This window comes from Myxine glutinosa, chromosome 2, assembly GCF_964187855.1.
Source record: "Myxine glutinosa chromosome 2, kmMyxGlut1.1, whole genome shotgun sequence".
NCBI classification, from domain to species: Eukaryota; Metazoa; Chordata; class Myxini; order Myxiniformes; family Myxinidae; genus Myxine; species Myxine glutinosa.
In genome coordinates this window covers 184,816,022-184,838,213 of record NC_136262.1, presented here as the reverse complement: position 1 = coordinate 184,838,213, position 22,192 = coordinate 184,816,022, and the positions used below count along the sequence as shown (strand labels likewise).

The 22,192-nt window shown below is 52.0% G+C and overlaps 1 protein-coding gene across 1 annotated transcript in view; it reads right to left on the bottom strand.

Annotated features, from left to right (window-relative positions):
• LOC137421002 (uncharacterized) overlaps positions 1–5,558 on the bottom strand; it is a 31,269-nt gene extending 25,711 nt beyond the window's left edge. The window contains exon 1 of the mRNA XM_068106619.2: positions 5,479–5,558. The gene's annotated coding sequence lies outside the window, so the exon portion shown is untranslated. The remainder of the gene's footprint in view (positions 1–5,478) is intronic.
• Between the last annotated feature and the right edge of the window lie 16,634 nt (positions 5,559–22,192).

Genomic DNA, 22,192 nt, shown 5'->3' with positions numbered 1-22,192 from the left:
TTGACAGTCACACTGCCAAAGATGAGCAAAGGTACTCTCAAGAGGCGACTGGGAAATCACACCTTCGGGTTTGGACATTCAACGGCTCCCAATCGGCGAACCGCAAATTCCCACTCAAAATCCACGTTGCACACACACACCAGGTTAACGTCTGGATGCGGTGAAATGGTTGAAGCGAGGTGAAGAGCCTAGAGCGATGCGAAATCGGCACGAGGCAAAATGGCCAACCTGCCCGTACTCGAGACGTAACGGCACTCCAATGATTCTCTTCAGAATCAACCGCAAAACCTGTCACGCAGGTTTATCTGTCACAGCGATAACAACTCTGTCGCAGGAATCCCTTTCCCAGGAAACCCAAAGTTCACTTGTGACCCCCGTTTGCCAGCGTTTGCTCAAGACCTCAAAGCAGCTTGGCTTCTTCTCCACCTTACTCGCTCCTCTTCCTCTTCCTCTTCCTCGTCCGGTTCCCGATCCGGTTTCCGGTTTCTTTTAAAACACTAGCTTTTTTACCTTTTGAAAACAGTTATCTCTATTTCACTTAAACGATAACAATAATAGTACATGGAACCAAAAATGTTTACAGTGGATGAAAACCACAACAACGGAAGTGACGAATCCGTAACAATACTTATCTAACTCCAAGCGAGTGAATGAATGAAAACTAGCTGCTTGGGTATGTGTAACAACAACCCTTTTTAAGATCATTTTGGGGGTGATCATCACAAAAAAAAAATTAAGCGTTTACCAAAATGGTGGTGCGCCATCTTGTTCAACCCTCTGTCACATCGCTGGATTCTTCAGCTGTCATTTTGTTTCAGCCTATTCAAACGTTCCTCGCCTTGGAAACACAATCTACTGTCATGGACTAATTAAAGCATACAATCAAAATCTGGATTCAGATTTGAGGATCGGATCCCGTACACTAAATAAGTATCGAAATCTGGAGTGAAATCTGAAAATTTTAAGACATTAGCAATTCTTATAACTAAATGTATATGCTTATTTACTTTAAGCAAGTGATGCTCTGTTCCCTCCTTCTCCATATTTTCACTGGAAAATGTAAAACTGCCAGAGCATTAACTATTTGGAGAATTATATTGAGTGAAGCAACGATTAAGGAATGTGCCAAAATTAACCATCTTCATTGAGCTGGTTTCATTGAGTGCAAAGAAAATAATTAAGACATGCATTGCATTGGAAACACAATCTACTCTCCCAGAATAATTAAAGTATATAATCAAAGTTCTGAGATTTTAAAAAGAGAGTGGGAAATCCATATAGTATTATGGATTACATAAAGGCTCCTTCGTTCACCGCTGTTATGTCTGGCCACCAAATGATGCCATACAAGCAAGCTGTTCTTATCAACCGATGTTTGTTACCCTGCGCTCGCGAAGCGAAAAGCGGGCTTAAGCATTCAGTTGCCTACGTGTGCCATACGTGTGCCATGTGCCGTGTCTGCATTTTAAAAATTCATTTTCTCGGCAACCGTTGGTCCGATTGACATGAAATTTTCACCATAGGAGCGCCTCTGCCTTAGACTTTTTTTGCTGATAATTATGACATCATAGGTCACGTGGTAAGGACGCCATCTTGGAAAAACGTTACACCTCTATATCTCCCAATCTTAATGGAAAAAATTGAAACATGGCTTATTGTCAAGTACACCCCATGGGGAATAAAATATGTTAATGATGATGTCATAGGTGCCTCCATTATGACATCATAATTGGACAAGTACAATGCTTGATCTGATCAGTATGAAATTTTTTTTTCCTCTGCAACTGTTAGTCCGATGAACACGAAATTTTCAGAATATGTGCAACTCCTCCTATATAATTTTTTAATGATAATCATGACGTCATAGGTCATGCGATGCAGGCGCCATCTTGGAAAAACTGAAAAAAGTTGCACCTCTATATCTCCAAAACCACTGCATGGAAAAAATTGAAACATGGCTCATTGTAAAGAACTCCATATGGGGAATAGATGTTGTTAACGATGACATCATTGGTGCCATAATTGTGACGTCATAATTCGACAGGGACAACGCTTGGTCTGATCAGTTTGAAATGTATTGAGCATGATCTATGCAACAATTATATTAGAGAATATAAATTTATGATGTCATTGCTCACGTGGTCTGGCAGCCATATTGGATCAAAAAAAACAATGTTCAAAAACAGAAGAGTTGGCTCGCAACAAGTTGACCGTGCAGGGTAAGTATTCTCTGAATACCATATAGTAAGCCATGGCGATACAATCGCAAGTGGTGTAATTGACCTTTTATCACAGCGAACGTTTTTGAAATTAAAATTACAAATGTTAAGGTGATAAAATTAACGTGGTATTCTTTAACCATTTTGTTGGTGTGATTGCTTGAGTACTTAAGCCACTTGGTTTACGTGGTGATATGGTGACTCAGTAATCGTGGACACACCCCAGGAGTAACGATAGAGGGATTAAAAGTTTAAAATAAGTTAAAGGATTAAAAGCAACAGAACAAGCACAATAGCCGAGAGGTATGCAATCTCGCTCTAAACCGTTTCGCCTGGGTTTTGAATCCCGAGGCAGCTATAAACTGTCATCCCGGCTTTTCACAGGCAGAGTGCTTCCCATCAATGTGTGCATCGTCCCTCGGATGGACGTTAAGCTGGGTGTCACATCTACCAGATTTTCAACCTTCCCTCCCCACACCCCTTTCTCTCTCCGCTCCTCACTCTTCCCTCCTCATTCTTCCCTCCCCTCTCATCTCCCCATCCTCTATCTACTTTCCCCCTCCTCGTTCCCCCACTCCTCTATTGTCTTGTTATTTATCCCACTCTCCCTTTGGCCCATCTTGTCTTATCATCCCACTGTCCCTTTGGCTCATCTTGTCTTGTTATCATCCCACTGACCATTTGGCCCATCTTGTCTTGTTATCATCCCACTGTCCCTTTGGCTCATCTTGTCTTGTTATTATCCCACTCTCCCTTTGGCCCATCTTGTCTTGTTATTATCCCACTCTCCCTTTGGCCCATCTTGTCTTGTTATCACCCCACTGTCCCTTTGGCTCATCTTGTCTTGTTATCATCCCACTGTCCCTTTGGCTCATCTTGTCTTGTTATTATCCCACTCTCCCTTTGGCCCATCTTGTCTTGTTATTATCCCACTCTCCCTTTGGCCCATCTTGTCTTGTTATTATCCCACTCTCCCTTTGGCCCATCTTGTCTTGTTATTATCCCACTGTTCCTTTGACTCATCTTGTCTTGTTATCATCCCACTGTCCCTTTGGCTCATCTTGTCTTGTTATCATTCCACTGTCCCCTTGGCTCATCTTGTCCTGTTATCATCCCACTGTCCCTTTGGCCCATCTTGTCTTGTTATTATCCCACTGTCCCTTTGGATCATCTTGTCTTGTTATCATCCCATTGCCACTTTGGCTCATCTTGTCTTGTTATCATCCCACTGTCCCTTTGGCTCATTTTGTCTTGTTATCATTGCACTGCCCCTTTGGCTCATCTTGTCTTGTTATCTTCCCACTGTCCCTTTGGCTCATCTTGTCTTGTTATCATCCCACTGTCCCTTTGGCCCATCTTGTCTTGTTATCATCCCACTGTCCCTTTGGCTCATCTTCTCTTGTTATCATCCCACTGTCCCTTTGGCTCATCTTGTCTTGTTATCTTCCAACTGTCCATTTGGCCCATCTTGTCTTGTTATCATCCCACTGTCCCTTTGGCCCATCTTGTCTTGTTATCATCCCACTGTCCCTTTGGCCCATCTTGTCTTGTTATATTCCCACTGTCCCTCTGGCCCATCTTGTCTTGTTATCATCCCACTGTCCCTTTGGCTCATCTTCTCTTATCATCCCACTGTCCCTTTGGCTCATCTTGTCTTGTTATTATCCCACTCTCCCTTTGGCCCATCTTGTCTTGTTATTATCCCACTCTCCCTTTGGCCCATCTTGTCTTGTTATTATCCCACTCTCCCTTTGGCCCATCTTGTCTTGTTATTATCCCACTGTCCCTTTGGCTCATCTTGTCTTGTTATCATCCCACTGTCCCTTTGGCTCATCTTGTCTTGTTATCATTCCACTGTCCCCTTGGCTCATCTTGTCCTGTTATCATCCCACTGTCCCTTTGGCCCATCTTGTCTTGTTATTATCCCACTGTCCCTTTGGATCATCTTGTCTTGTTATCATCCCATTGCCACTTTGGCTCATCTTGTCTTGTTATCATCCCACTGTCCCTTTGGCTCATTTTGTCTTGTTATCATTGCACTGCCCCTTTGGCTCATCTTGTCTTGTTATCTTCCCACTGTCCCTTTGGCTCATCTTGTCTTGTTATCATCCCACTGTCCCTTTGGCCCATCTTGTCTTGTTATCATCCCACTGTCCCTTTGGCTCATCTTCTCTTGTTATCATCCCACTGTCCCTTTGGCTCATCTTGTCTTGTTATCTTCCAACTGTCCATTTGGCCCATCTTGTCTTGTTATCATCCCACTGTCCCTTTGGCCCATCTTGTCTTGTTATCATCCCACTGTCCCTTTGGCCCATCTTGTCTTATATTCCCACTGTCCCTCTGGCCCATCTTGTCTTGTTATCATCCCACTGTCCCTTTGGCTCATCTTCTATCATCCCACTGTCCCTTTGGCTCATCTTGTCTTGTTATCTTCCCACTGCCCCTTTGGCTCATCTTGTCTTGTTATTATCCCACTGTCCCTTTGGCCCATCTTCTCTTGTTATCATCCCACTGTCCCCTTGGCTCATGTTGTCTTGTTATCTTCCCACTGTCCCTTTGGCCCATCTTGTCTTGTTATCATCCCACTGTTCCTTTGTCCCATTTTGTCTCATCATCCCACTGTCCCTTTGGCCCATCTTGTCTTGTTATCCCACTGTTCCTTTGTCCCATTTTGTCTCATCATCCCACTGTCCCTTTGGCCCATCTTGTCTTGTTATCCCACTGTTCCTTTGTCCCATTTTGTCTCATCATCCCACTGTCCCTTTGGCCCATCTTGTCTTGTTATCATCCCACTGTCCCTTTGGCCCATCTTGTCTTGTTATCCCACTGTTCCTTTATCACTTGGTGTTGGCCTAATAGTTAGGGTGGCGAGCTTGGGATCCTAAGGTCCTAAGTTCGAATCCCGTTGAATTAACGCCAGGTGGGGTTGACCTGTCATCGTTCCGAGGTAGGCAAAATGAGTACCAGGTAACTGGTTATAGAGAGGCATTGCATCAGCGGCAGACGCGCCCACAGAAAAATGATGCAACCAGCAGCTGAGTGGCTGCACACGAACCACCACTGCTGTTCCTTTGGCCCATCTTGTCTTGTTGTCATCCCACTCTCCTTTAGGCCCATCTTGTCTGTCTGTCGCTCCATTGCCCTCTGTACCTGTTGTCTTTCGTCAGTTTTAATACCTATTATTAAAAAAAAGAACGTCAGGTGGAGTACCTGTATCCCAAAAATGAACATACAATGAGCAACGTGAACAAACACTTACGAGCAAACTTGACCCAGGAAGAAAGGAACAGCAGCAGGTAGCACAGTCAAACAGGAAGAGAATGAATCACAGGAACACCTGTGAACGTGTCACCTGAATAAACATATAATGTGTTGCGTGACAAGCAGAAAATCTGGTCAGACAACATGTACAGGTGTATTCATTCTCATTCATTCTGGTTATCAAAGGGAGTAGCTAAAGGTGGATAAATAACATCGGCAACATGGGTTTGATTGTGCTCGTGGAACTTCGATCCGCACAATGAAAAGTGTTAATTAAACTGAGGATAATGACTTGAGTTGCAGTGTTGTCATGATTTACACCAATCATAACACAATCATAACACAAATTTATTTGTTATATTGGTGATATTATTTATTTGTAATCAAAAAATGTCCTTGTGGTGTAAAGCTCTAACGTCTAAATAAATGGTCAAGGGTCCAAGCTGTCTAATCGGTCTGAAGGGTGTAAGGGGTCGAAAGAGACGAAGGGTGTAAAGGCTTAAAAGATACTAGCAGAAGTACCCGGCATTGCCGGGCGGGGGAGGGGAGGGGAGGGGGAAGATGAGGAGAGGGGAACGGGGGGGAGGGGAGGAGAGGGGAGGGGAGGGGAGAAGAGAAGAGGGGGGGGGGGAAGTACCTGGCATTCCGTGTATAAACGTGAGGGAGAAGAGGGGGGAGGGGGGAGGGGAGAAGAGGGGGGAGGGGGGGAGGGGAGAAGAGGGGGGAGGGGGGGAGGGGAGAAGAGGGGGGAGGGGGAGGGATGGGAGAGGAGAGGGGTGGGTGGGGAGGGGGGAGGGGAGGGGAGGGGGTGGGAGGGGAGGGGGGAGGGGGTGGGAGGGGAGGGGGGAGGGGGTGGGAGGGGGTGGGAGGGGAGGGGGGAGGGGGTGGGAGGGGAGGGGGGAGGGGGTGGGAGGGGAGGGGGAGGGGGTGGGAGGGGAGGGGAGGGGGAGGGGAGGGGGAGGGGAGGGGGAGGGGGAAAAGGGAGGGGAGGGGGAGGGGGAAAAGGGAGGGGGAGGGGAGGGGGAGGGGGAGGGGGAAAAGGGAGGGGGAAGGGGGAGGGGGAGGGGGAGGGGGAGGGGGAGGGGGAAAAGGGAGGGGGAGGGGGAAAGGGGTAGGGTGGCGGGGGAAGGGAGGGGGAGGGGAGGACGGAGGGGGAAGGGGGAGGGAAGGGGAGGGCCAGTCAACAATGACGTTGCAGTTCTCATGGTCGGAGAGCAGCACAACAATCGCGACATCGTCCTGAACCTTCGCAACAGCACGAAGCGGATTTTGGAGACTCACCGATCCTGTGACGCCCTCCAGTACCGGCGTTGCCGGGCGGGGGAAGGGAGACCCGTACATTCCCAACCCGTACAATCGCCCTCTCGACTCAAGCTCACTCGGACAAAAGCCTCGCACAAATTACACAGTGAAGGCCCAATGGCCATGTCTATGCCACAAATCAAGTACGTGAGCGAGTCGGGCGCACTGAATTGAAAATATATAGAACGCTCATACTCCGTGAAAAGTGAAGCTACAATATTTTTGAAAAATTTCATTGGTTGCTAGGAGACGGCAGCATGGAAAAACCGTTTGAATATTTGCAATACAGTTTGATCCAGAGGTAAGTGGTATGGTCTTGCTGGTTGGTGGACACGATATGTGTAAGGGAAATTATTTTGGTGTCCTGTATCTGGTCGTGCTAGTTGGTGAACACGGTACATTTAAGGGAAATGATTTTCTGTCATTCTTCTGAGTGGTTGCTTCTCCTTCCCCGTATTTTTGTTCATTTTATTGTTTTTTTCCACTCTCTTGAGTTGTGGGCCTTCCTTGAGTGGTATTACATTTATCATCATCATCATCATTGGAATGTCTGTTGTAAAGATACGGACATCAAGTCCGTATCTTGACGCAGAGAGCATCAAGCACCATCTTTTTATACCAGGCAACGGCAACGCACTAACGCAGACCTCGCTCGGCCCCGCCCACAGCAACCTCTCTCGGCCCCGCCCATAGCTGCCTCGCTTGGCCCCGCCCACAGCGATCTCGCCCGGGCCCGCCCACAGCGACCTCGCTCGGCCCCGCCCATAGCTGCCTCGCTCGGCCCCGCCCACAGCGACCTCGCCCGGGCCCGCCCACAGCGACCTCGCTCGGTCCCGCCCACCCGCCCACAGCGACCTTGCTCGGTCCCTCCCACAGCGGCATCACTCCGCCCTACACGGCACTATCGATATATTATTCGTACAATGCCGGGTACTGCTGCTCGCTGAAAACAAATCTAGGTGAAACATGCTAAATCATGCTAAATGCTAATCATGCAGAAGTACCCGGCAAAAACGCAATCACTCTGAAATACGTGCGAACGCGTAACTGAGTTAATGGCGGCAACGAACATCACGTGATCGCTCTGAGCGAATCAGCACGCTGCTCTGCTTCCGGTCAGATTCCGGTCATAATATTTCGCGCTGAGATAAAAATATGGTAATGTGGCGGACACGAAAGCACACTGGCGTGGTGACATCATTCCGCGAACCAAGTGGGCGGCGGCGACGCCCGAGGGGTAGGCGTGGCCTGAGGATATACACGGGGCGCGCAGCCCGGAGCGCGCTAGTGTTACAGTGAGCTCCTGAAATAAAGACGCTTATAAGTTACCGCTTGTCCGCTTCCTCCTTGCTCGCAAGCAGCGCACGTAACGCCGCGCTTTACTGGTGACCCTCGACGTTGGATCTGCCGAAGCGATCCTTCCACACACGACGCCATTGCCATGGCCAACTTCATCAAACTTCCCGAATTTTGGGAGGCCCAGGCCGAAGTCTGGTTTGTCCAAGCCGAAGCCCAATTTCAGCTACGGCGCCTCACCGGCGACGACACGCGCTACTACCACGTCGTCGCCTCCCTCGGGCCCGGCACGGCCGATCGAGTTGTGTCCGTCCTTTGCCACCCACCGGACGGCCACAAGTACGAGGCACTCAAGCGGCTACTCCTAGCCACGTTCGGCCTCATGGACGACGCACGGGCCGACTGCCTCCTGGATCTCCCCGAGCTCGGTGACACGCGCCCGTCGGTCCGAATGGACCATATGCTGTCACTGTTGGGCGACGAAGCCCCTGGTTCTCTATTCCGGGCGCTTTTCCGTCACCAACTTCCAGCGCAGGTTCGCCTCGCGTTGGCCGGGGCTGTGCTAACGGAACCCCGAGCATTGGCAGCCGAGGCGGACAGGTACTTTGCGGCCATCACGGACCTCGAGGCTGATGCTGCTGATGATGCTGGTCCACAGCATCAGCTTACACAGCATACGCAGCATGCTGATACGCACCTCGTGACCGCCGCCACGTCCCGCCCACCGAAACCGCCACCGCGGGGAAACCCGCCAACTCCACCGGCCTGGCGGAGCCAGCCACGCTCCTCCAGCTCCACCACCTGGTGCTGGTTCCATGCCAAGTTCGGCCACGAGGCTCGGCAGTGTCATCCGCCATGCTCCTTCAACAGGTCGGGAAACGCCCGGGCCGGCGCTCAATAGTGGCGATGAGCGCCGGCCATTCGAGCAGCCTGCTGTTCATAACGGACACCTTATCCGGGCACCGTTACCTGTGCGACACGGGAGCGCAGGTGAGTGTCGTTCCCACCGGTACGTCAGACAAGCATGCCGCGGGCGGGGGCCCCGCGCTGCTTGCCGCGAATGGGACGCCCATCCGTACGTACGGAAAACGCTGCCTCTCTCTGCGGTTCGGAGGGCAGGTTTTCCGGTGGACGTTTGTCACCGCCGACGTGCCCATGGCACTGCTTGGCGCGGACTTCCTGTGTGCTAATGGGCTCCTGGTCGACGTAAAGCGCAGACGTCTTGTCCAGGCCGAGACGTTCAGCTCGCTCGCTTGTGCGCTGCCCAGCTCGTCGAGCAGCTCAACGAGCGGCTCGCCGAGCGGCTTGCCAAGCGGCTTGCCGAACGGTTCCGTTCCGGCCACGTTGATCTGTACGCTTCCGGCAGCAGACGCATTCACCCGCCTCCTCGCCGGCTTCCCGGCCCTCACGCGGCCCACCTTCTCGGCGGGGGCCGTCAAGCACGGGGTGGCCCATCACATCCCCACCGTCGGGCCACCGGTCTACGCCCGGGCACGCCGCCTCGAGCCGACGAAGCTCGCGGTGGCAAAAGCGGGGTTCGCTACCCTGGAGCGACTCGGCATCGTTCGGCGCTCGGAGAGCGCTTGGGCGTCGCCACTGCACATCGTGCCGAAGCCCGGCGGGGGATGGCGACCGTGCGGGGACTATCGCCATCTCAATGACGCCACCACTCCCGACCGCTACCCCGTCCCCCACATTCAGGACTTTTCCGCCCGTTTGGCGGGCATGTCCTTCTTCTCAAAGGTGGACCTCATACGCGGCTACCATCAGGTCCCCGTCAGGCCGCAGGACATCCCGAAGACGGCGGTCATCATGCCATTCGGACTCTTCGAGTTCCTGCGGATGCCCTTCGGTCTGAAGAATGCGGCTGAGGCGTTCCAGCGACTGATGGACAGCGTCCTGCGCGACTTGGATTTTGTCTACGTCTACCTGGACGATATCGTCGTCGCCAGCGCGTCCCGCGAAGAGCACCTACGCCACCTCCGCACGCTCTTCGAATGCCTGGGCCAGCATGGCCTGATTGTGAACCCCGCAAAGTGCCGGTTCGGCATCGCCGTAATCGATTTTCTGGGGCAGCGTGTCACCAGGCACGGAGCCGTCCCCCTGCCGGCCAAGGTGGAGGCGGTGAAGGGGTTTCCGCGCCCCCGCACGATCAGAGGGCTGCAGGAGTTCCTGGGCATGGTGAACTTTTACCATCGGTTCCTGCCCCGTATCGCCCAGCTCCTGCGCCCCCTGCACGAAGCTCTCTGAGGTAAGCCGGGCAAAGGCGACGTTACCTGGACCAAGCAGATGGACACGGCGTTCACGGGCGCGAAGCTCGCCTTGGCTAACGCCACCATGCTCGCGCACCCGGCGCCCGATGCACCGATCGCCCTCACCACCGACGCCTCAGACTACGCGGTGGGCGCGGTGCACGAGCAATGGGTGCGTGGAGCTTGGCAACTGCTGGCGTTCTTTAGCCGGCAGCTTCGCCCGCCCGAACGCCGTTACAGTACCTTCGACCGCGAGTTGCTCGGGCTTCACTTGGCGGTCAGGCACTTCCGCCATCTGCTCGAGGGCCGTGCGTTCGCGGCCTTCGTCGACCACAAGCCGCTGATCTTCGCGATGGGCAAGGTCACCGAGCCGTGGTCGGCCCGGCAGCAGCGTCACCTCTCGGCCGTGTCCGAGTACACGACGGACATCCGGCACGTCGCGGGGAAGGACAACCCGGTGGCGGGTTGCCTTTCCCGGGCCGTCGCCCACGCAGTCCACCTCGGCATCGACTATGCCCGGATGGCAGCGGACCAGGCCGCTGACCCCGACGTCCAGGCCTTGTGGACCGCCGTCATGGGCCTCCGCGTCACCGAGGTGCCATTCGACGGCGCGGGCGTGGCCCTCTTGTGCGACATCTCCCTCGGGCAGCCTCGCCCCATCGTGCCCGCGGGCTGGCAGCGCCAGGTGTTTGTCGCCATCCACGGCCTGTCCCACCCGGGCGCGAGGGCCTCCCAAAGGTTGATCGCTGACAAGTTCATCTGGCATGGCCTCCGGAAGGCCGTCCGTGGCTGGGCCAGGACGTGCCTCGCGTGCCAGCCCGCCAAGGTGCACCGGCACACCCAGGCCCCGTTGGCCCCGTTCACGGTGCCGGAACGCCGGTTTGACCACGTCCACGTGGACCTGGTGGGACCTCTGCCCCCCTCGCGGGGTTTCACCCACGTCCTCGCCATGGTGGACCGCACCACCCGGTGGCCGGAGGCCGTGCCCTTGGCGTCGACGATGGCGGCGGACATCGCGCAGGCTTTCATCGCCACCTGGGTCGCCCGGTTCGGCGCCCCCTCAGACATCTCATCCGACCGCGGCCCCCAGTTCACCTCGGAGCTCTGGGGGGCGGTCACGCAGGGGCTCGGTGTCCGGCTGCACCGAACCACAGCCTACCACCCCCAGGCTAACGGCCTGTGTGAGCGATTTCACCGCTCATTGAAGGCCGCGCTCCGGGCCACCCTCCGCGATGGCGGCTGGGTTGACAGGCTCCCCATGGTCCTGCTGGGCCTCTGGACGTCGCCCAAGGAGGACCTGCACGCATCCGCAGCGGAGTTGGTCTTCGGGCAACCGCTGCGGGTGCCGGGTGATTTCCTCCCCGACTCCACGGCACCATGGCACTCCACGGCACAGCAGCGCTCCACTCTGCAAGAGACCGCCCAGAGGTTCGCCCCGGTGCCAACGGCATGCCACGGGCACCCACCGACGCACGTCGCCCCGGAGCTTCGCACGGCGGAGTACGTCTTCGTCCGCCACGATGCCCACCGGACACCACTGCGGCCCCCGTACGACGGGCCTTTCCGCGTCCTGGAGACCGGGGCGAAGCACTTCACCCTGCACATCGGCGGTACTCCTGACCGCGTTTCTGTAGACCACCTCAAGCCGGCCCACCTCGACGTGGACCATCCACCGCCAGTGGCCCGACCCCCGTGTCAGGGCCGCCCCCCTGCGGGCGGACCCCCGGCACCGCCCATCCCTGCCGCCACGCCGCCCCCCGGTCCTGCACCCATCCCAGGGGCAGCCAGGGGCATCCCACCTGGCATCCCTGCACCCCGGACGCTGCCGATCGCCAGGGGGCGCTTCGGCCGGGTCATCCGTCTGCCCCGCAAACTGGCCCTCCAGGTGCGCGGGAATTCTGGGGGGGCGCGTGTGGCGGACACGAAAGCCCACTGGCGTGGTGACATCATTCCGCGCACCAAGTGGGTGGCGGCCACACCCGAGGGGTAGGCGTGGCCTGAGGATATACACGGGGCGCGCAGCCCGGAGCGCGCTGGTGTTACAGTGAGCTCCTGAAATAAAGACGCTTATAAGTTACCGCTTGTCCGCTTCCTCCTTGCTCACAAGCAGCGCGTGTAACGCCGCGCTTTACGGGTAGATTTTGTAGAAGGATGTTTGGCGACAAAAGAATTGTCACGCGATTGGGGTCAATATGGCACCCGGGCGTTGGTGAAGGGTCCCGTGTGGGTGGAAATGGCACGCGTGTGGAAAAAAAAGTGTGCGTCAAGGGGTGAGCGTGTTACGCAGCGCGAGTGTGATACCGAGTGCGAGCGAGAATGCACGTCGGGGTGTACGGAGTGTGACACAGGGAGTGAGAGCAATATGGAGTGTACGTGCGAGGGTGAGTGTGACACGGAGAGTAAGGTGGTGGTGGAACGTGTGCGAGGAAGCACACCTGAGTTGGTGGTAGCGCGAGTGTGGGAGAGCCCATCTGAGCGCGTTAGTGGGTGGATGCCAGAGTGCACGCCCATGGTGAGTGGTACGGAGTACGTACAAAGGGAGAGTGCGCAAGACGGTGCGCGAGGTGTGTTTTAAGAGTGTGCGAACGGTGAGTGTGCACGAGAGGTGTGGTGTGTAACAGGGAGTGCGTTGGTGGAATGGACGGACGGTGTTGGAACGCCGGGTTTTGTGAGGATGAAAGGGGTAGCGTATGCGTGTGAGCATGCAGGTGAAGCATCGACGGTAACCGGGTTCGCGGTTAGAGCGACGGATAGCCGATGCGAGCACTCGGGGCGCGGTGTGCTTTGTTGGATGCCAGGCCAGGCGCGGATCGAAGCTGCGTCGCTTCTCTTCGAAGCATCGTTGCCGATTCGGGCTTGGCCCCGCCCCGCACGGTCGAGTCCGGGCTTTGTCGGGCGAGGCGACCAGTCTGGATCAAGGGCGAGTGGGAGGAAGCAGAACGGTGCCCCTCGCGGGGACGGGGTTCCGACCGGGGGAGATTGAGCCATCAGGCCCGGGACCGCAAGGTACCGCGCCGAGATGGTGCGTGGAATCTCGGCCCGACCAAACCACCTCCCTTGAACCGAAAGCCGGACGGATTCAACCTGCAGGCGACCAAACCACCCGAATTCATTGCTCGGCTTTGCGAAGCCGAGTTTAATGATGTCATGACGCACCGAGGCTAGGATATAGCGGACTGTGATGATGGTGATACTGATAGTGGTTTGGACCCGAAATTGAAAAGCAAAAATTTGATGATTGGCAGTAAGGATTGGCAGATGATGGGTAGTGATTGGCAAATTTTTGATTGGCTGAAATTTGGTGGGCAAAATTTATAGTTTGAGATGCCCGATGCGGTGGGATGGCAACTCTGTCATCCCTCACAGCGGGGGCAAAGGAGCACTAGGTTATGGGGTTTATGGCAGTGAAAACTAGCCCGGGATGGTTAGGATATATCGTGTGTAGGGATCTAGAGAGATGACCTTAGGTAACGGTAAGGTTAGTTAGTGACAAGGATACCTGTAGTGGGGACGCAGGGAGGTTAGAGTGGATGATAATGACGTGGTATGTGCTTAGTTTAAAGGGAAGACGGGGAGCACTAAGTTAGCAGGGCAACAGGTAGTTTAGATGATGCCGTGTGAGTGTTGGAAGTGTATTCAGAAGTGTATTGTGAAAAGTGTGTAAGGAACAGGTGTGATTGCACAGGTGTGCAACTGAACATGTGTATGGAGCAGTGTTTGAGTGAGTGAAGGTGATTGTGAGTTGTGCTGACCAAATGGTCCAGGAAGGAAGGAGGGTGCAGGTGGCACCAGGTATGATTGCACAGGGGTGCAACGACAGGTGAATGGAGAATGGTCGTGTGAAATACATGGAGTGTGGAATACCTGGAGTGTGGAATATATGGAGTAATGGAATGGATGGTCGTGGAGTGAGGATGGTGGAAACTATGGAGTGGAGTGGATGGTGCGAAGGTGTGAATGGGGGAAAGATGGACCCCCATCACGAATACCCGGGGAGGGTAGTGTAAGTGTTAGGTAGAGGGTATAGGTAAATTGTGGTTGGATATTGGCATCTGTGGTGCGGGTGAAAGAATGGTATTTGGATGGGTGCATTAGTGTTGTGGAAATGGCTGGGCGTGTAGCCTGTTAGTGTGTGTAGTTGGTTTGGGCACTCCACCACTGTGAGGATGTCGGCCAGGTGAGGCCGCAGGTGGGCTCTGGGAGCCGGTAGAGTTGTTGTGGATGGGGCCCGAGGATCCGGAGGACGGACCCGGGTAGCCCAGTGCCAGAGGGCACCGAGGGGTGACATAGCCAGGAGGGGCCTTCCCAAATTAGATAGGTTAGGGTGAGGAGCTAGGTAAGCTCGGGTGGCAACTGCAGTGGTGGAGGTGTGCAGGTGGGTAGACCTGCTGGGAGAGCTACACGACCCAGCCCGGAAATTGTGCAAGGGCACCGGGAGATGAATCGGGGGAGTGAGACCCCAAATTGAGAAGCACCACAGTTTGGTCAATCGGAATTGGTTTTTAGAACCCATAGTGTAAGTTGGCCAATGGATTGGCAGGGAAAGACCCCGGGTAGTGTAAAGTGTGTTAAAGTCATTTAGAGGATAGTTAGGATTGAAGTCTCCTCGCACCATCTACATGCACTCACCTGGGATGACGTACCTCCACACCATGCCAGGTTGTTTTATTATTTTTATGATGCAAATGTTTGGAATGTGAGATGCATCATGACATGGGTGTGACATTGTGCTTGTTGTTCCATCTCTTCCTCCTTATGAGGATTGATGATGAATTGGGTGATGGCAAATTTTGGCTAGAGGGATTGTGGTGACGAATTTGGTATAGGGGAAAAATGGGGGAAAACGTGACATTAGCGACGGATTTGTAAAGGTGTAGGATTTTGTACATATGGGGTAAGGGCAAGGGTAGTGTAGGTGACAGGGGGGGTGACGTACGGTAGGGACGAGCTTTCTCACTTCGCTCTCCGTACGCACTTCGCCTTGCATGCCTTTGTTGATGTGTACCCTTGTGACCTTACCCCTCGCTCATCTGTCTTGTCCCCCTTTTGTCTCCCACATGACCTGTGCGCCACTGGGCGCCGAGGGGAGCGTGCGTGAGTCCGCCATTGTGCACCCGGAACTCCCAGAACCAGCTGTCTGCATCGATGCACCACATTATGGACCACATGTCTGTGGCCGAGCACCACTTATGGACCCCATCGGTTGGGGCATGGCCCCTCTGCTGGAACCGGCCATGAAGGCCCAGAATCTTGCTGGCGGACCTTGGCCACAGGGCACCGATGCCCTAGAGGTGAACCATACATAGTCGGCCCCTGTGGGCCATAAATAAATACAAATGGACACGTTGGGTGCAAGTTTTATTACAAATAGGCCGCCAGCAAAGGAAGATGACAACATCAGGAAGAAATAATAATAGCCAGCAGAGGGAGCCGAAGAGCAAGAGACCACCTGCAGGGTTAGGGGTTGTTGTTTTTGTTTTTATTCATTGAACAGTGATGACTGTGCACCGATTGGTGCTTGAGGGTGCTTTGGTGCGTTTTGGGTGCTTTCATGGTGCGTCGATGCAGAGCAGACTGTCTTCCCCCCCCCAGAAAGAACCATCACAGGTCCTGGGTTAGTTTTGTAAATAAAATAGCGTCACTGTAAATAATGCTCCCCACCGTCAATGTATAGTTTGAAGACCATTCCGCAATTCGGTTAGCTGTGGGCGTGAGTCTGTTAGGTAGGGTGCAATGGAGCAGCGGGACATATTTATTTATGTTTTAAAACTGTCGCACTCAGGGTCAGGTTAAATTAGAGGGAACTACACCTACGTGTCACACTAAGTTAAAGTTATAGGCCCGGGACGTGCCTAAGAGGAGGAGGGGTGCAGTGTTGCGGAAATGAGGATTGTGTTTTTTTATTGTGTTGTATTGTATGGTAAATTTTTGTATAATTTTGCTTTATTCTGAGCCCTCCTTGCTCCAGTGTGTATAAAGGTCAAAGGGCGTTCCGGTAGTTAATTCCATAAAGCATACATTGAAGGACACTATAATACCCTTGTTCAGTAGCTTATATCCTTATTATGTGTTTTAGGGTAAGGCCTTGTCTTCCATTAAAATGACACTCCATTGCACCAAGAGAAACAAGATAGATTCCCTTCATTCTTCATTCCCATTCCCAAAAACCTCCATTTCTCCTTTCGTCATGGCCAAGCCTCAATCTGCCAATTACATCCCCTCCAAGTCTCCATTGCCAACTGCACTGGGTAGTTGGCCAGTTTGTTACAGCTGTGGGTTGTTTTCGCCCCAAAGCCGCCATTGAACATGTGCTCGGGTTGCGGAAGAAAGGCGTGCCCGCCCGTCGTCATCAAGGGCGGAGCCAGAGGGTCGCGCGACCAACCAGGGCCGAGGTGAGCACACCGATGGGCGTGTCCTAAAAGCCGGCGGCTTAATTGCCGGAGGCGCTATAAAGGCGCATGCGCAAGAAGTTGCGAAGAGGTCCATGACAAGAGCAGAGCTGAGTTGTGTGGTTTTGGGAAAGAGCTGGGTTGGTCGTCAGTGGTGGTCAGTGGTTGCGTTGAGTGGTCAGTGGTGGTCAGTGGTTGCGTTGAGTGGTCAGTGGTTGCATTGAGTTGTCAGTGGTGAGGAGTGATTGAACCAAGAGGAAGAGTTGGACCAAGAGAGAGAGAAAGAGTGGTTGGACCAAGAAAGAGAGAGGAGAGAACCCGTCACGCCAGACCCCCCACCAGCAGCGTTGGCTTGGCTCCACCAAGCAGCTCCGACCCGTGATCCCGCGCACACGACAGGATCGGTGGCATCAGCGGCCGTCGAGGTCCAGCCCGTCGTCCCGTGCGGGATCAAGCTCCAGCCACACACCTCCTTCCAGCCAATCCTGCCTGCAATTTCCCCATTCGTGTACGTGAGTTTGTTCTGTTTGTTTTGTCCCTGGGAATAAATTAAGACTGCATAGGATAAGCTAGAAATTTTCACTGTGTCACCTGCTTTTTCAATGTTCCCTGTACATAACCGTGACTGCTCCTTTTGCTTGTGTGTGTAAATAATAAAGCCCGTTACTCTTCTGTACGTCTTCTTCTTCCTCTTTACATTCGGTCGCTTTAGAGTTTTCCATATTGAATATCTGTGGCGCGATACGGCCAACGTTCGGGTGAATCGGGTGAATCGGGGAAACTGTTAGGTCGCGGTGCCATCCGCTCGGCAAACATAATATCCTTAACCGCGGACCGTAACAATATACATACAGGGTGTTTTAAAAATATCTCTGACTCTCTGGAAAATCCTCTATCGTTTTGTTGACGACTCCACCATCTGCCGCTCCATCTCTCATCCCTTAGATCGGCAGGCAACAACATCTTCAATCTCTGCAGACCTGGATAAAATTACAAGCTGGTCAAACACGTGGAACATGTGTTAGCTCTTATACGAGCCTCGACTAAGTATACAATTTTTTTTAGCTATTGGCTCATTTCAACAAATCCCTGTAAACGTCTCTCGGTTTCCCTTTCAGTCTTTTGCCGCTCATGTAGGTTATGCCTTAGCTGCATAGGGGTGTGCCTTTCTTCAAAAACGTCCTGAAGAACTTTGAGGCATTCATCGGCGTCTTCCCACACTTCTCTGGTTTGAAACTTGACCTCCTCATGTGCTGGGCCCTGCAGGTGTCTGAGCAGAAATAAGGCAGCTTCTTGCCTGTCCATCCCACTAACTGTGTTTCGAGCATCCTCCAGCCAGTCACCGACTGGTCTTATCCCGTACCAGAAAAGCTCTGGATCTTCCTCGTGGGAGGCCAGTTTGACATTTCCACTGGAGCTGGCACTTGTTGTGGGCCTTGTAAGGCATCCGACGAAGAGACCCCTCCAAAGCTTCCACACCTGCTTCAGGCACCTCAACACTGCCATCACTTTCTGAATTTATTCTCACACCAATTTCAAGATTTGGATTTAACCCCACTCCTGATACAACTGCAACTGAGTGAGGTGGGTCGCTCTAGTTAAAGTGTCAAGACCAATCAAATGAGAACAAAAGTTTATTTAACTGGCAAACATTCAATCATAATGAAGACAGTGGCTTCACCCATTCAGTGTACTGTGGTGTAGGAAAGCCCTGAAATGAGAGGATAGTGGTAGCTGGTGCTCACACGCCTCTTAAAATCCTTTCCTTTATGTTTATAATACCACCAGGGTACTTACTAAACCATCCCTGAAAGTCAATCGCTTGGAAGTTTCGTATTTTTCGATGGAAATTTCATATTTTTCAAATTTGGATCATGGGGTCTCCTCGGGTGGGCTACCCCCTTAAACTTTGGATCCCTACTCGTTCCTTATTTACCAACCGATTGCTCCGAAACCCGATGTAGCCATTCTTCTCGATGATCTGCAGGATCGCTCGGTCTTCGATGTTTCGATTTTGTATCCGGGGCGAGGGGGCTCCCAGGTGATAAGGGGGACTCCCATTGGGGGTCGGGGGAGGGGTCCCCCAAATCAGCAGTAGTCTGAACTACAACCTCAAGAGATGACAGTCAGCCCACTCATGGGCTATTTATTATTTATTACAATGTGTTCAGATAAAGTTTTCTATGAACTCTCCATGAAAAACAAACAGCTAATCATTTGAGAACATGTTTAACATACATGAGAAAAAGTACGTCGTCTTTTGAACGTCTATGTCATCAACATTCTTGTCTTCTTTGAACACGCTCTTTCTAACATTAACCTGCTGTTCTGCATTCCGTTTGGTTAAGGTTCAGTGTTATCACCGCTTTACTGTTTACCCCAAATTAATCATCGATCCACAAACATACCTGCTTTCACTCACATATTAATTCATCACACCCAAGTAATTTGTTCTCCTTTGTCGTGACGTTGCCAGTGTTATATATTTATTAGCCAATCAAAACTGCGTTCTGTAAATACAATATTAGTTATCTATCTATAATTCCAGTAATCTCTGTACGTTTGTACGTTTGTCTGTGACCGCTGTTTCTCGACAACCACGGGTCCGATATACTTTTAACTTGCCAGGTATATTGCTGGGGACCCGAGGATGTGCCTTTTCAAGGTTTGAAATTAATCGGACAAGTACTTACCGAGCTATGTCCAAAAAACGCTTCAACCAATCAGAGAGCAGCGAGCTATCACGTGTGCCGAACGTGGCGATCAGACTCTGCCTCGGACGGCACATTTGACAGCGTATTCATTTATTTCACGTTGGAAAACTATGTTGCCGTTAAACTATGTTTTAAAACTAATTCAAACTGCGATTAAATTAAAACGATTCATCGTAACTGCGACGATTTGCGAACTTCCGGCAGCCAATCACAGAACGCTTTGTTGCGTAGGCGTGGCCGATGTGAGACGAGCGGAGCTGAGCGCGTTACGAGCTGACCGCCATTACGGTACGTAATTCGATTTCTTATGCGCATTATTTCTCCCAATTCAGTCAGAGCGAAGGGCGGAAGCGAAGAGCGTTGTTTTTTTTGTTTACGGGCGTACGGGCGGGGTAGAGCGTACGGGTAGCGTTTTTTTTTTTTTTTGGCAAGGAACGGGCACCCACGTACGGGCAATGCCCTAGTCTATCTATAATTCCAGTAATCTCTGTGTGTTTGTATGTGTGTATGTGTGTGTGTATGTTTGTCTGTGACCGCTGTTTCTCGACAACTACCGGTCCGATATACTTGAAACTTGCCAGGTATATTGCTGGGGACCCGAGGATGTGCCTTTTCAAGGTTTGAAATTAATCGGACAAGTACTTACCGAGCTATGGCGATTTAGCCGTTCGCCGTTCGCTTTGGCGTTGCGAATGGACCAAACCATTGCATGTAAATAGAGGAGGGGGGGGGGGGTTCTGTGGTCGTTGCGAATGGACCAAACCATTCATGTAAATAGAGGGGGGGGGGGGGTTCTGTGGTCGTTACTGCCACGTGGTTTCAAAGTTTTTTTTTGTTGTTGTTGTTTGCACGCATGTTTTTTTGCACCCACGTACGGGCACGCCCTAGGATGTTTACACACACACACCCCTACACAAATTTTTTTTTTTTTTTGGCAAGGAACGGGCACCCACGTACGGGCACGTCCTAGCTTATATATAGTACGGGCATGCCCTAGTCTATCTATAATTCCAGTAATCTCTGTGTGTTTGTATGTGTGTATGTGTGTGTGTATGTTTGTCTGTGACCGCTGTTTCTCGACAACTACCGGTCCGATATACTTGAAACTTGCCAGGTATATTGCTGGGGACCCGAGGATGTGCCTTTTCAAGGTTTGAAATTAATCGGACAAGTACTTACCGAGCTATGGCGATTTAGCCGTTCGCCGTTCGCTTTGGCGTTGCGAATGGACCAAACCATTCATGTAAATAGAGGGGGGGGGGGGGGGGGTTCTGTGGTCGTTCGCTTTGGCTTTTCGAATGGACAAAACCATTCATGTAAATAGAGGGGGGGGGTTCTGTGGTCGTTCGCTTTGGCTTTGCGAATGGACCAAACCATTCATGTAAATAGAGGGGGGGGTTCTGTGGTCGTTGCGAATGGACCAAACCATTCACATCGAATCATCGAATCACATCGAATGAACCAAACCTTTCGCTTTGGACCAAACCATTGCATGTAAATAGAGGGGGGGGGTTCTGTGGTCGTTGCGAATGGACCAAACCATTCATGTAAATAGAGGGGGGGGGGGGGGGGTTCTGTGGTCGTTACTGCCACGTGGTTTCAAAGTTTTTTTTTGTTGTTGTTGTTTGCACGCATGTTTTTTTGCACCCACGTACGGGCACGCCCTAGGATGTTTACACACACACACCCCTACACAAATTTTTTTTTTTTTTTTTTTTTGGCAAGGAACGGGCACCCACGTACGGGCACGTCCTAGCTTATATATAGTACGGGCATGCCCTAGTCTATCTATAATTCCAGTAATCTCTGTGTGTTTGTATGTGTGTATGTGTGTGTGTATGTTTGTCTGTGACCGCTGTTTCTCGACAACTACCGGTCCGATATACTTGAAACTTGCCAGGTATATTGCTGGGGACCCGAGGATGTGCCTTTTCAAGGTTTGAAATTAATCGGACAAGTACTTACCGAGCTATGGCGATTTAGCCGTTCGCCGTTCGCTTTGGCGTTGCGAATGGACCAAACCATTGCATGTAAATAGAGGGGGGGGGGGGTTCTGTGGTCGTTGCGAATGGACCAAACCATTCGCGTGTGCCGAACGTGGCGAACACACTCTGCCTCGGATGGCACATTTGAGAGCGTATTCATTTATTTCCCGTCGGCAAACTATGTTGGCGCTATGTTGGCGTTAAACTATGTTTTAAAACTAATTAAAACCCCGGGGGGATTGTCACTGTACTCGCAAGCCGTTCGCCGTTCGCTTTGGCGTTGCGAATGGACCAAAACATTTCATGGACCAAACCATTTCATGTAAAGCGTTCGCCGTTCGCTTTGGCGTTGCGAATGGACCAAAACAATTCATGGACCAAACCATTTCATGTAAATAGAGGGGGGGATATAATTTTAGATATAGATATAGTACGGGCATGCCCTAGTTGGTATAAAGCCCGTCAAAAATGACGGGTTGTAACAGTTTTTGAAGGTACAGCCACGTGAGCATGCCAAAGTCTGAAGTCTGGGCCTAGTGTCAGGCGTGCTTATATCATTTTTATTTGTTAGACATCCTACAGACGTAAATGAACACTCGTTTTACTCTGTGCACATTGCACATCACGTGCAGCAAATTTCACCTCCCTGTGCCTTGTATTTATTGTGATTTAAAAAAATACCGCTTCTGTACACCGACCTTGAGGCTCAGTTTGCAAGCCACCGTCTACAATCCCAATGTAAGAGGCACAATTACTCTTCTTTTGGGTCTTCGG